The sequence below is a fragment of the Lutjanus erythropterus genome, chromosome 3, assembly GCF_056507025.1.
Source record: "Lutjanus erythropterus isolate fLutEry1 chromosome 3, fLutEry1.hap2, whole genome shotgun sequence".
Classification (NCBI taxonomy): domain Eukaryota; kingdom Metazoa; phylum Chordata; class Actinopteri; order Lutjaniformes; family Lutjanidae; genus Lutjanus; species Lutjanus erythropterus.
Window position 1 is genome coordinate 48,944,030 of NC_139319.1, and position 13,376 is coordinate 48,957,405.

Genomic DNA, 13,376 nt, shown 5'->3' on the forward strand with positions numbered 1-13,376 from the left:
CATCTTTTTATACTGTAATGGCTGTGCGATCAAAAAATGTGGTTACAATGGAAGTCAATGGGGAAATTTCATCCACCAACAGTATGAAAGGGCGAAAAAGTTCAAATCTGATGGTGCACAAAAACTAATAATGCATCAAAGTCAATGTTATACTTATCTTATGTACATCATGCATGATGCTGCACAAATAGTTTTATTACTTTGTGAAAGCATTAAAACTTACAATAACACACATTTTTCACTTTTATTTCATTTATTATTTTGCAGGAAAAGATTAAAAATAACGTAATAAAATCAGAATTAAACAGCTCTGACTCACTTAAAACTGGTTTACAGCTAATTTCTGTTCTGCATCACATAAAAGACAAAATCATATAACAAAACAGAACAAACAAAAGATCCAGTACCACAGAAATTATTACGTACTTTGTTGAATCAATTCAAAGATTTCATGAGATGATCACAAAGTAACGATGGGTTCGTCCTTTGCCAGTGGTTATTTCTCTGTGTTTTTTGAATGTTTTTTTTTTTATTCCAAAGGCATTATAAAATTGCTTGTCCTATATTATGTTTTTGGCATGCAGTGTTTTGTGTCACCATGTTTTTCACTTTAACACTCAGTGTGTATACTTGTGTTACAGGACTTTGCTGCTGGATGTAAAATACAGAGTGGCAAGTGCGTTGTCACTATTAAGGTAAGTATTGGTTCTTTCTTTGTCAGACCTGGCTATTGGCAATGTATGCTCAGGCCTGGAATGAAGTCATTTTTAGGAGAAGTCACTTTGGCCTATGATGAATTCGCATTTATTTGAGCTTTCTGGACAAACTGTATGGCACAAAAGTGCACAAACAATAGGTAATAATTACACTATATGAAGAAAGGAAACAGAAACAGTTTTAGCTGATAATTAGCCAGATGAGCTCCTGTAAGTAATCAATACAAACACACATCATTAGACTGTAAACCATTATTCAAACCAATAAATAAATGCAGTCAATCAGACAACGTAAAAGCTCATTTTATATTTCACTATTATAAAAATATCGGGTTTTTATTGTGTTGTGTACTTTCAGTAGTGAGTGACAGATAAACACACACAAAGGGCAACCATTTATTGCATACTACAGTTAGAAACTGACAATAATTAGTTGATAATTAACCTGATCAGCCACAAAGTAATTGATACAAAAATGTTTAAACCATTAACCAACCAACATTATTAGACCAACTGTATGATTAGAATTGTATAGATTGCAGTGTCCATGGCCAATTCCATTCTATTTAAAGTCTGACCTTTGCTAATTCAAATTTTCTTTCTTTGTAAGACCTGTATACGGCAGTATACAAAAACATTTTTGGAAAATTGAATTGTACATTAACATTAACATCTTCAAATGGCTCTTAATAAACACAGTATTTTTTTCGGACAGTGTTTAACATTATAAATCAATAAATTCTACTACATTTTAGCAGCTTTCTGAGTGTTTTCTTAGTGTTAGACCAGTCGATTAGTCTAATTTCAATTTAGCCTTAATTGACAGGGAAATTAGTCACCAGGAACATCCCTAATGGTGACTAGGGATGTAACAATACATTCAACTCAAGATTCGATACAATTTCTGATACTGGCTTAATAATACGATTTTTTTTTTTTTAACATAATGAGATTGCAGACAAATTATGACTAAAAAATATTCCTGTAATTATTTCTCAGATAAAAAACACAACATTTCTGAGGTAGGGTGTAGCTGCAAAACACAAACTATGCGATGAATGTATATTTAATAGGGCTGTCAAAGTTAACACGTTAATGCTTTAATGTAAATTCCTTTTAACAACACAATTTTTTTTTTAAACTTTATTTTTATTATTTTCTTTTAAACAAAAACAGAACTTAAAACAGACAAGGTCATCACAGGTGTAGAGAAATGCTAAACATACAGAATGAGGATTGAATGAACCTGCGTTACATTCATTGTCGAAAAAGTCCTTTATGTCCATGAGTGTTATTTGAGGTCCAAAAAGTTTTTATGATCCTTGGCTCCATTTAATGCTAGTCGTCAGTGTTTCCTTCAAAGTGAGATGTCTCCCATTCTTTCTTAACTTAAAAGTCTACTCTGTTTGTGCAAAGGAAAAATACATTACATTGTTTCTCCAACCAAACACATATAAAGAAATCACTACAGTTTCAAATAGGACAAATAGGACATTTTTTCCAGTATTTTTCACATTTCTTGGTGGCATGTCTCAGGGAAAAGGTCAATCGTTCCATAGTATAAATGGCATTAATTATTTCTACTGGTACTCAAGGATTGTAGGAGGTTCTATGCTCAACCATTTTCTGGTTATTGCTTTTTTTTACTACCTGCTAGTAGTATTTGTAACAGGTATCTGTCCTGTTTTTTCAGGACAGTTGATACATTTCCCAAATATATAACACTGAAATTAAAATCAAGCTCTGAGCTGATTATAGATCTGATCTCTGTCACCACATCTGTCCAGTAAGAAAAGATTTTAGGGCACTCCCAAAAAATGTGAAAATGACCAGCAGACATTTTACCACACATTCTCCAGCACCGACCTTGTTCGGGGTTGTGACTTTGTGATTTTTTAACCTTTGGAGTTATAGGTGTCCAGGTGTATTCCCTCCATAAATCTGAACTTGAAGTTGTAGACATTGTCCTACAAATATTTAACCAGTCATCTTCAGTCAGTGTTATGTTAGCTTCTTTCTCCCACCTTGATTTAACATACAGAGTGGAAAAACCCCTGTCCAGTTGTAAAGATGAGTAAATCTTTGAGATCAATTTCCTATTAGAGTTACCTTTGTATGCATCAGTGAATATCTTAATCAATCTCAGTCCCTTCTCTCCAATAGTTTTAATATTTGTGTCAAAATAATGTCTCAGTTGAAGGTACCTGTTACAGTGATGATTATTGTGGGAATAAGAAGAAAGAAGAGATGACACAGGTGTACCCAAAAAAAATGTTCAATACGAGCTCGGGTTCTTCCACATCATACAGCATACAGAGTAAGAAGGAATGAACCAAGAACACTCCAACAGTTACAGCTTATATAGGGTTGTCTGACTAGACATAACCGGTTTATTTTTGGACCATGCAAATATGCCAACAATGGACAGAGTCTTGTCCACCAGACTTTCTGGCACCCTACCAGCCATATATCTGTCACCATACACGTCATGTCGGAGTGTAAAACATACCACACCGGTCACAGAAATACATCCTGACAGTACTTAAAGAAATTGCATTTCTCTACGTTATATGTTTTTGAAAGACTGCATTTGTCCAGAGTTTCAATCTGTTGTCAAATTTAGGCGGTGTTGCCAGCGTAATATTCGTGCATTCCTCTCGAAGTTCAGGTCTTTAAATTCTTTATGCCAAATGTTTAAGGGGACTGCAGTCCATTTAGATAATTTGTCTAAATATTTCTTCTGAAGGGATTTTTCCCCAAGTACAGATTGAAGAGGTATGTTTGTTTGAGTTTGTTCTATGTCTTTCCATTTCGCATCATATGTAGGATCACACCAGCAAACCAGAAAACGTTAACTGTGCTGCTTTGTAATAATCTTCTAAGCAGAGTGAAGCCCTTCCTCTTCTGTCCTTGGGCGATTGGTCTGAAATCGAATCCTAGGTCTTTGCTTTCCCCAAATGAAGGATGAAATCATTTAGCTCCACTCACTGAATTGCTTGGGAGGGACATCAACAGGCAATGACTGAAAAAGGTAGAGCAGCCTGGGTAATATATTTATCTTTATAACGTCTATTCGATTATACATGTTCATTGGTAATAATGACCAGCGATTTAAATCAGCCTTAATATCCGCTGTTATATGAGTATAGTTATGTTCATAGATGGCAGTTAGATCTCTAGGTATTTGTACTCCCAGGTATTTAATTATGTCACCCTTCCATTTAAAATGACATAATCTGTAAACTTTTTCTTGTGGTTCATAGTTAAAAGTAAGAGTTTGGGTTTTCTGTAAGTTCAATTTGTACCCGGAGTATGAACCAAATACTTTAAGAAGAGACAGTAATTTAGGCAAGCTTTCATTAGGGTTGGTAAGCGTCACAAGAATGTCATCTGCGTACAGACAGGTCTTGTGTTGTGTATCTCCAATCAATATGCCTGTTATGTCATTATCTTCTCTGATTGCCTGTGCTAGGGGCTCAATAAAGAGGGCGAAAAGTGTAGGGCTGAGGGGGCATCCCTGACGACATCCCCTCTCAAGAGACACTGTTTTAGATAAATTCCCGTTTATTTTAATTCTGGCTGTGGGAGAGCAATGAAGGTAAAGATTTCAGGCATCCAACTACCTGGCTGTTAAAACCAAATCGTCTAAGAACCAACCAGTTTGGTTTGTATCTATCAAATCCAGGATTATATTTTCCATTCGTTTTGTGAGTATTAATGCAAATAATCTGTAGTCCATATTTAAAACAGATATGGGTCTGTAAGAACTAGACTCTGTCCTATCTTTACCCGTGTTAGGAATTACAAAAATTACTGCTTGTGTCCAGGACGATGGAGTCTCCCCCCCTCGAAGAACATAATTAAAACATTCCTTAAGAACTGGTATTGTAATCTCTCTAAAGGTTTTATACCATTCCGATGGGTAGCCATCTGCACCTGGCATTTTATTCGTTTTTAATCTTGATATAGCCTTGTTTATTTCTTCTTCTATTATCTCCTGAGTTATTATTTTATTCTGCTCTGTTCCTACAGATGGTGAGTCTAAAGACATTAGAAAATTTGATATGGCCGTTGACTCAGCTGCCTGAGGCTGAGCAAAATAATATAATTTTGTGTAGTATTTTTCAAAGGAAATTTGTATGTCATCCAGTGTATGATACATCTTATTGGTTTGCGGGTCTCACTTTATGTATAAATCTCTCGGCCTGCTGTTTGCGTATTCTCCAAGCAAGTAGTTTTTTTTAATTTAGAACCATTCTCATAAAAAATTTGTTTAATTAATTTAGCTCTCTTCTCTATTTGATTTTCATGTACTTTGTTTAAAGTCTGTTTTATATCCTGAATCTGGTTTAGAACATCAATGTCATTATATTCCATATGTTTATTCTCCAAAGACTTCAAGTTTTCAGTCAAATCCTTGTTTCTCTTTTTCCTTCTTCTTCTGAGCTGACCACATGATAAGTTTACCTCTAATAACAGATTTTGCAGCATCCCACAGTGTACTGGGAGACACTGTGCCATTATCATTATGTGTAGTGTATTCTTGAAATTCTCCCTTTATGTATTTCTGACATTGAGGATCATTCAAAAGATTAGTGTTAAATCTCCACAATGTGTCTTTGGGCTTGCTGTCAAAATGCAGTGTTAAATATACCCCTGAATGATCAGAGATATCCCTTACCCCAGTGTTACATTTGGTAATCCTGTGGTGATCTGAATTAAACATAAAAAATAATCAATTCTTGAATATACAGAATGAGCATGAGAAAAAAAAAGTAAAGCATCTATCAAGTGGGTGTAGCTCCCTCCACACATGTACCATACCGTCTTATTATTTTTTTGTTTTGTTTTGTTTGAGGAGTCCATAGAGGGATAAAGTTGGATATTCCAGTCTCCCCCACATACCAACACACCTGACACTTTCGTAGATATAAGATTAAAAACTTTTTTTGATCTGCTGTTTATTATTTCCTGGTGGTCTATAAACATTCAATAATGTCACTTGTTTGTGGTCAATTAAACCTTTGACCATTAAGTAGTGCCCTTCTTTATTGTGATCTGTGAGAAGAGCTGTAAGTTTACCTTGTTTGAAATTAGTATCGCTACAGTGCAGTGCGCCATAGAAGCTTCAATTGACTTAACTATTGAAGTTTCTAGTGCATTTTGGCCTTAATGTTAAATTGAGCAGGTCAGTGCTCATCTGTGCCTGATGGACTTTGTCATGTAATTATTTGAGCATGTATTTTTATGCCAAATGCAGTGCCTCTGAGGGTTTCTGGGCATATTTGTCATTTAGGTTAATGTATTTGATTTAATAAAGTTACATTTGAATTACACTTTAAACACTTGAAAAATATCCCTTTAACCCTTGAGGCAGCCTTATAAAAAACTATACACTTTTTTCCCAAAGGCCAAAACACATTGCAGGGTTCAGAAAAATGCAGTGAAGTGACAAACATTTCATGGAGGAGCCGAGCATCGGTCTGTTTCAGACAGATATTTTAATCTGATGTAATCTGATGCTGTGGATGTGGGCCCTCAATTCTGCAGTGTCTCTTGACTGGTCCTGCCATATGATAGCCAGAATACTTTTGACTGCGGGCTGGTGTTTGCTGAGTGTCATGTATCTCAATGCAGTTGTCTGGATGCGGGCCCTCAATTCCAGTGGTGGACAAAGTACTCAACCCCAGTACTTGAGTCAAAGTATAGATACTCCTGGTCAAATATTACTCAACTACAAGTGAAAGTTGCTCAGTCAAAATTTTACTTGAGTTAAAGTACTAGAGTACTTGGTTTTAAAAATACTTAAGTATTCAGAAGTACACGTTTATAAAAATACTTAAGTATTTAAAAGTACAAATTACAAAATACATTTTCTAATATCAATACATGCTGTATTGTTTTCATGATGCATTTACAGAAGCTTGTAACTCTCTGAAACCATCCAATGATGCACTGACCTGCTTGTAGAACCACTCTGCTACACAAAGCCTATAGAAACACCTATAAACACTTCAGCATAGAAATACAATCAAAACCAAAAAGGACAGCTGTTGTCACGTTCTGATGTAACTGTATTAAAATCACCACATAAAATTAGATTGAAGCTAACTGTAAGGAGTTCTCCAAGTCTGTTAAATAACTGAGATTTCTTTCTGTCTTCAGAGGCAGTATATATACATGAATTATGTGGTATTTTTCACCCCGATAAAAACAATCCAACTTTAAAAGCTACCTGGAACAATTAATAATTATAATAACATCTTGAGATTTCATTTTGTCTTTCTCCTGCTGTCACCATTACTGCTTTTTGTTTGAATGACAGAGGGACAACTTGCTTGTTCTGGGTTATGGGTCCTGGATGATGTATTTCCACTTTTACATCAATCCAGAGGAGCTACTGTGATTGGTTTTCTTTTGTGAGGAACACAGCATGTGACCAACTGCATTTTAGAAAAGAAAAACACCAACAGCTGACTTCAAAGCTCAGTCGAAAAGTAACAACAACCTTCCTAGAAATGTAGTGGAGTCAAAAGTACAATATTTGTTTTTGAAATGTAGTGGAGTGAAAGTAATATGTTTCCAAAAAACCAAATACTCAAGTAAAGTACAGATACTCAAAAATGTACTTAAGTACAGTACTCAAGTAAATGTACTTTGTTACTGTCCACCACTGTTTAGGTGTAAATCTGGAACAAATAAGTAATGCGAGTTTAATATTTAAGAAATTGCGTGACTCGAACTTAAACTAACATCATTTAAACAATTTTTGATTTAAGAGCTAAGTTGATTCCAAGTTTTAGAAAACTAAATCTGGTAAATTCTCTAAGGATTCTCTAGGAGAGAGGAGGCACCATGGTAGGTTTGTGAGGCTCGTGCAAACTGCTTCTTGTAACCGGCGCCAAAAGTAAAAGACTGTGCGCTCTAGGGAGCCTTCAACGAGCTTCATGGTCAGGCCAATGGGTAGAATAAGAGGGCCCACCTTCATCCCTCTCCCCTTTCCCATAGCTTTAATGCCTTGGGGTTCATACGTTGTCTCAAGCCAGAAACGAGGCCAGTGAACAGAGGTCAAGTTGTGCAGGGGACCCACGGTGGCAACCGGACAAAGGACGGAGCCATAGCCATAATTTTTCTGGGGGCTAAGGACCCGCTAGTACAGTCCACTGATCCATGAGTGCTGCAGGCAGCAGATTAATGAACATGCCGTCGCCTGCAGGAAAGTCTCAGTTTCATGCCCTTGTGAGGGCAGCCCACTTCTAAAAAAAATCTATCTGGAAAGGGATTTCCTGCTACCTAAAATACAGTCCCTGCGGGGGTGAGAGCAGTATCCCCTCCACTATTTGGGGGGCTCGCTTCAAGACAAAGCTGCGAGATGAAAAATCCTTGATTCCTTTTAGCATTAGTCTGAAGCGATGGCAGTTACTGATGACGAGCTAATAACAGCTGTATCAGCTCTCAAACTGACTGGTACAAGTGTCCACAGAAACAAATCTAAGAACGATTTTGACACCTGACAGCATTCAGTTAGATCTGTAAACTGAAATGGCTGATTATTGGTAGAGTTCTTTCTGATATTGATTTTAATCATCATTTAATATTCCTTTTTATATCTTATAATTAATACAGGCACCTGATGAGTGTTATTTGTGTACTTAGGCTATTTATCAGCTTCCATTATGGTCATCTGCACAATAATACACACATCACACTTTCTACTTGCTTGTGTCATTATTCACAACATGCAGCGATATGCAATCAGTTATTTCTTCATGAGCTCTTTGTGAAACTAAAGGTCATAAATATTCACATCAGAATCATTAAAGTGCTGCAGAAACTTTGTCAGTCACTGGACTTTGATCTCCCTTTGTGGGTCTTGATGACACAAGATGAAAATCGCCAAAACTGCCCAATCAAGGGATACACCAGTGTATCCTCAGTCTGAGCTCCTCCCAGTAAATTGCACTGCTCTCTGTTCAACGTAAATGAAAAGAAACTAAACTTAATTGATATGTTTTGTTTTTTTTTGTTGTTGCTTTTTCTGCATTTTACTGTGACACACCTAGTTTTCATACTGAAAATTATTCAGCTCTTGCAGTGAGCAAGGTGAACGAAAATTTAGAGTTGCATGTGTTGAAAATATCTGTTTGCTTAATCAGTTTCAATTTTCACTGTAATCAAAGAGTACATCTAACACTTATTCCAAAATTTTAAGCACTGATAACCCTGAACTTTTGAGTTTATTGGCTCAAAAAAAAGTTAGCTTTACTCTAGTACTTGCCTAACTTACTCAGGTTTACAGCGAATAAATATTAAATAACAACAACAACAACAACAACAACAACAACAACAACAACAATAATAATAATAATAATAATAATAATAATAATAATAAATAATAAATAATAAACAACCAGCCAAAAAGCTGGTATTTCTTTTTCCTTTTTTTAAAATTTTTTTTTCATAGCACCTGTTCATAGAAGCACCAAAGAAAAGACATTTGAGGAAAGTATCTTTATCCCTGAATTGCACCTCAGTGGCGAACCGTGACAATTAGAGCTGGAACTTCAGTTCAGCCAAAACTTTGCCAGACACCAAAAATGCAGCAAAATGGAAAAGGATTTTGCTGGAATAAGGGGGAGGCCGCAGTTAGCTCATGACATGTTTGTACTATATACAAACCATGCCATACGTGTCATATACGTGCCATATATAAACTCCACTTGAGGGCAGCAAACACCACACAATAATAGCTGAACAAGAGTTTTCTGTACTAAAACTTTACTGCAGTTACTGTTACTGTTACTATTGTTTGGGTAAGTTATAATTAAGTTTGTGTTTAATATTAAGAGGTGTACTAATGGATAAGGATCATGAGTCTCCAGTTTTATTTTTTCTGTCTACTAACACAGCTCTGTCTGCTGTCCTGTGCTGTGCTGTTAGGAGAAACTTTAATGAAGAAAATTCAAGTGTCTGAAAATTCTTTTCTAACAGACACTGGGATGAGCGCAATTTCAGTCCCGGACATGCAGATCCTCCTTCCACACCACGAAAGTCTGCCTTAAACAAGTCAGTACTATCAAGTCAGCCACCGAGCAACGGCGTTGGTCTCGATGGCTTAGTCACCAGCAAGATATCACTGACCTTCAAGAAGGCCTAAGGCAGGGGTCGGCAACCCATGGCTCTGGAGCTGCAAGCGGCTCTTTAGCCTCCTTGTAGTGGCTCCCTCTGGCTTTGACAGAAAAAAAAGAAAAGAAAGAAAATGAATAACAGTTATTTCTTAATTTAACTTTGATTTATTTCATTTTTATTTATTTTGTTGCACAGTTATCTTGGAGTTTGAGGTGATACTAATTTTAAAAAGTTTTAATAATCTGTCAACTAAAATATGCATCACATCCACGTCTATCCACGCCTTTACCTGCAGGGGGCTTCTTGAGTGTGCGATCTCCGCCCTCGGTAAGCCAACCATGAATAAATCCAAAAAAAGAAAAGTCTCAGAGGAAAATAGAGAGTTTAATTCTGCGTGGACATATTCCTTTGCCTTAACTGCCAGCGATGCTGGCTTACCTGTGTGCTTGATATGTGGCGAGAAATTAGCAAACCAAAAAAAATGTAACGTTGAAAGACATTTTCAGAGCAGGCATTTGCTGAAAAGTACAAAACAGGAAATTGTTCAGAAAATTAAAGAAGTGCCTCTCTCTGCAAAGACCGTCAAGGACAGGGCCATTAAAATGGCATCAAACATCACCAGTAAGCAAATTAATGACATCAATTCAGCTCAACCATATTCAATTGCCTGTGATGAGTCAAGTGATGTAACAGCACTGTTATGCAGATGTGTAAACTCTGATGGGTTGCAGGAAGAACTGATTGAACTTATACGCTAAAAGGCCAAACACGGGGGGAGGACATTTGTGAGGCTGTTGTGAGTTGCCTAAAAGCCAAAGGAAAAAAAACCCACTCACCTGGTGTCAGTGGCAACTGACAGTAGTATGAGAGGAGCACAGAAGGGCTTTGTGAATTTACTTCAGAAGTCACTGGATCGAAAGCTGCTGACGTTTCACTGCATCTTGCACCCAGAAGCACTGTGTGCTCAAACAGCATTTGGGGAAAGATTCAGCGACTTCAGAAAGGGAAAAAAACACTCTGTCCTTCCCTGTCACACCCCTGGACATGGACCCATCCCTGCTGAACATTTCTGCATTCGCAAGAGTAATTCAGCCCGATCTTGAAATTGAACTGGCCGACATAGCGGATAAAGACTTATGGGTGTCCAAGTTCAAAAGCCTGACAGCGGATCTTGAAAAAGTCATCTGTCAGAAGGCCGTTCTCGCTAAAGAGCACTAATGGAGTGATATTGAAACCCCAACAACAAACTTGTTTTTGAAACATGAAATGCCATTCCTGACACTTATATGAACATGAAAAACCATTTGAAGTCCTGTCCATCTTTGGCTCAACATACTTATGTGAGCATGAAGCATGAACTTCATAAATTCCAAATATCGCTCCCGCCTCACAGATGAAAATCAAGTCACATTAAATAGGTGAGAACACTAGCATTTAATAGGTTATTGCTTTTCAGAAAAACATTTATTTTAGACCCGGAGCTGATGTAGTTTTGTTTGTATGTTCAGGTGCTTTGGTGCTGATTGCTGTACGTGGCTGAGGAAAACAAAAACAGAAAAGGATGACAGCACACTGAAATGGACTTCACTATGTTTTATTTATATTAAAGTGGGCTAGTTTTTATTTTATTAATTTTACACAAATAGGCACGCATAGTTCAGTGTTTAATTCATTTCAAAGTAGGCCTACACATGCACACTAAACTTCTGTTTGGGGTTTTCCTTCATTATAACAGGTAAAACTAGAAAAAGAATAAAATTTATAAAATTTTATAAGCTGTGTATATATATATATATATATATATATATATATATATATATATATATATATAATCACTCTTTAAAAAAATGCCGCTTACACAACAATTTCTCGTTTGTTAAAAGTGCAGTAATCCATATTAGTGAATTATTACAAAGTAAAAAATTATCACCACTTAATTAATCAACACTTTTTAACCTTCTTTTAACTGATTGTTCTGATTTTCTAGATGGCAAACTCAGATCTCACCCTCAGTGTCATCAACCCAGGTTCTAGCAACAGCAGGCAGCTATTCAGTTTTCAGTGAAAAGGCTGTGATAAATTCACTGTACACTACCTACCTAGCACCAAACAGCAGAAATTTGGTGCAGACCAAAACACAAATAAAGTGAATACAAAGTGATATTTGTCAGGTGGACCCCACCACCACCACCACCTGTCAGGACAAGCGGTTGTGGATGGATGGAATACTTTTTCTGAATCTAACTACTTCAAATTGGTATTTCTAAAGTGTTATATCATGACAGAATTTAAGTACAGGCCCTCACACTAAGAGCTGAAATGATTTGGTTAATCATATATGAAATGTCAGACATTTGTGAAAATACTCCTTAGATTATATTTCTTTATATTTGTGTATATATGCTGTATGTGTGTGTAGCCCTGTGTTGTTCAATCATAAAAAATGGCATTGATACTTTTTAAATATTTTGTTGATCTTATTTTATCACACTGAAAATAATTAAAATGCTATTACTGGTGTTACGGTTCTCAATTCCTTTTGTCAGACAGTTACTTGATGTTGGGCAGTTGCCTATTTACGTCACAGGGTGGTACTGTTGCGCTGCCTGTTCTGCAGTTGATCTGGTGATTCGCTCTGTTTATCCCTTCCAGGGCACCGTAGTGTTGGGATTTGCTCCGTGTAGGACGCCATGTTTTTCAAAGTTTATTTTCGCTTGCTCCGCAAGGTAAGCATTGGATCAGTATCCTACATTATGTCTAAACGTTAGCACTAAAACCACCCATCCTGTTCACTGGTTCATGTGTACATGTTGGGTGAAAGTCCGCCATGTGTTTCAGTGATAATTGGCCGTGTTTTTAACAGTTTGTGAGTGAGTTTGTGACACAGTGAGGTGTGGCTATGAACGTGGCTAGCATGCTGTATATGAGTAGACAATTGACTGTAATCTAGACAGGATGGAGCATTCATTTTTTGTGTCTACCTAGTTAATAATTTGAGAATGTAATGTTATGTTGGTCATTTGTTCTTTTCAGAATGCTGTATGTAATTAAATTAGACTGATATTTATTTTCATGTGACGTATAATTTTTTCTATTTTTTGCTGGGTAAGAAATTGTAAAATAAAACCACTTGATGATATGGTAAAGACTGGCTTTGTAGACAGGGGATACATATTTTGGCAGACTGAAAATACAGCCTGACAGAATGTGTGTCCCCACATAATGGGGGATACATATTTTGACAGACTGACTGAACAAGTCTTCATAATGAAAACATGTCCTTAACGAAGAAAGGAAAACATATTATTGCATTCGTGCAATAAACCTTGACAACAAGCACTGAAGAATAAAAACATTTATTTTGATACATGAGCCATGTAAAACTTTTTAAAGTCTCCTTGAGAGAACAGCAGTAATCACACGACAAATTATACAATCCACATATTGCTATATTTCATTATTTCATTGAGCATAGTAATGTCCATCTTTACTGTACTCTACTGTTCACCTTTACTGTTTACAGTTCAAATT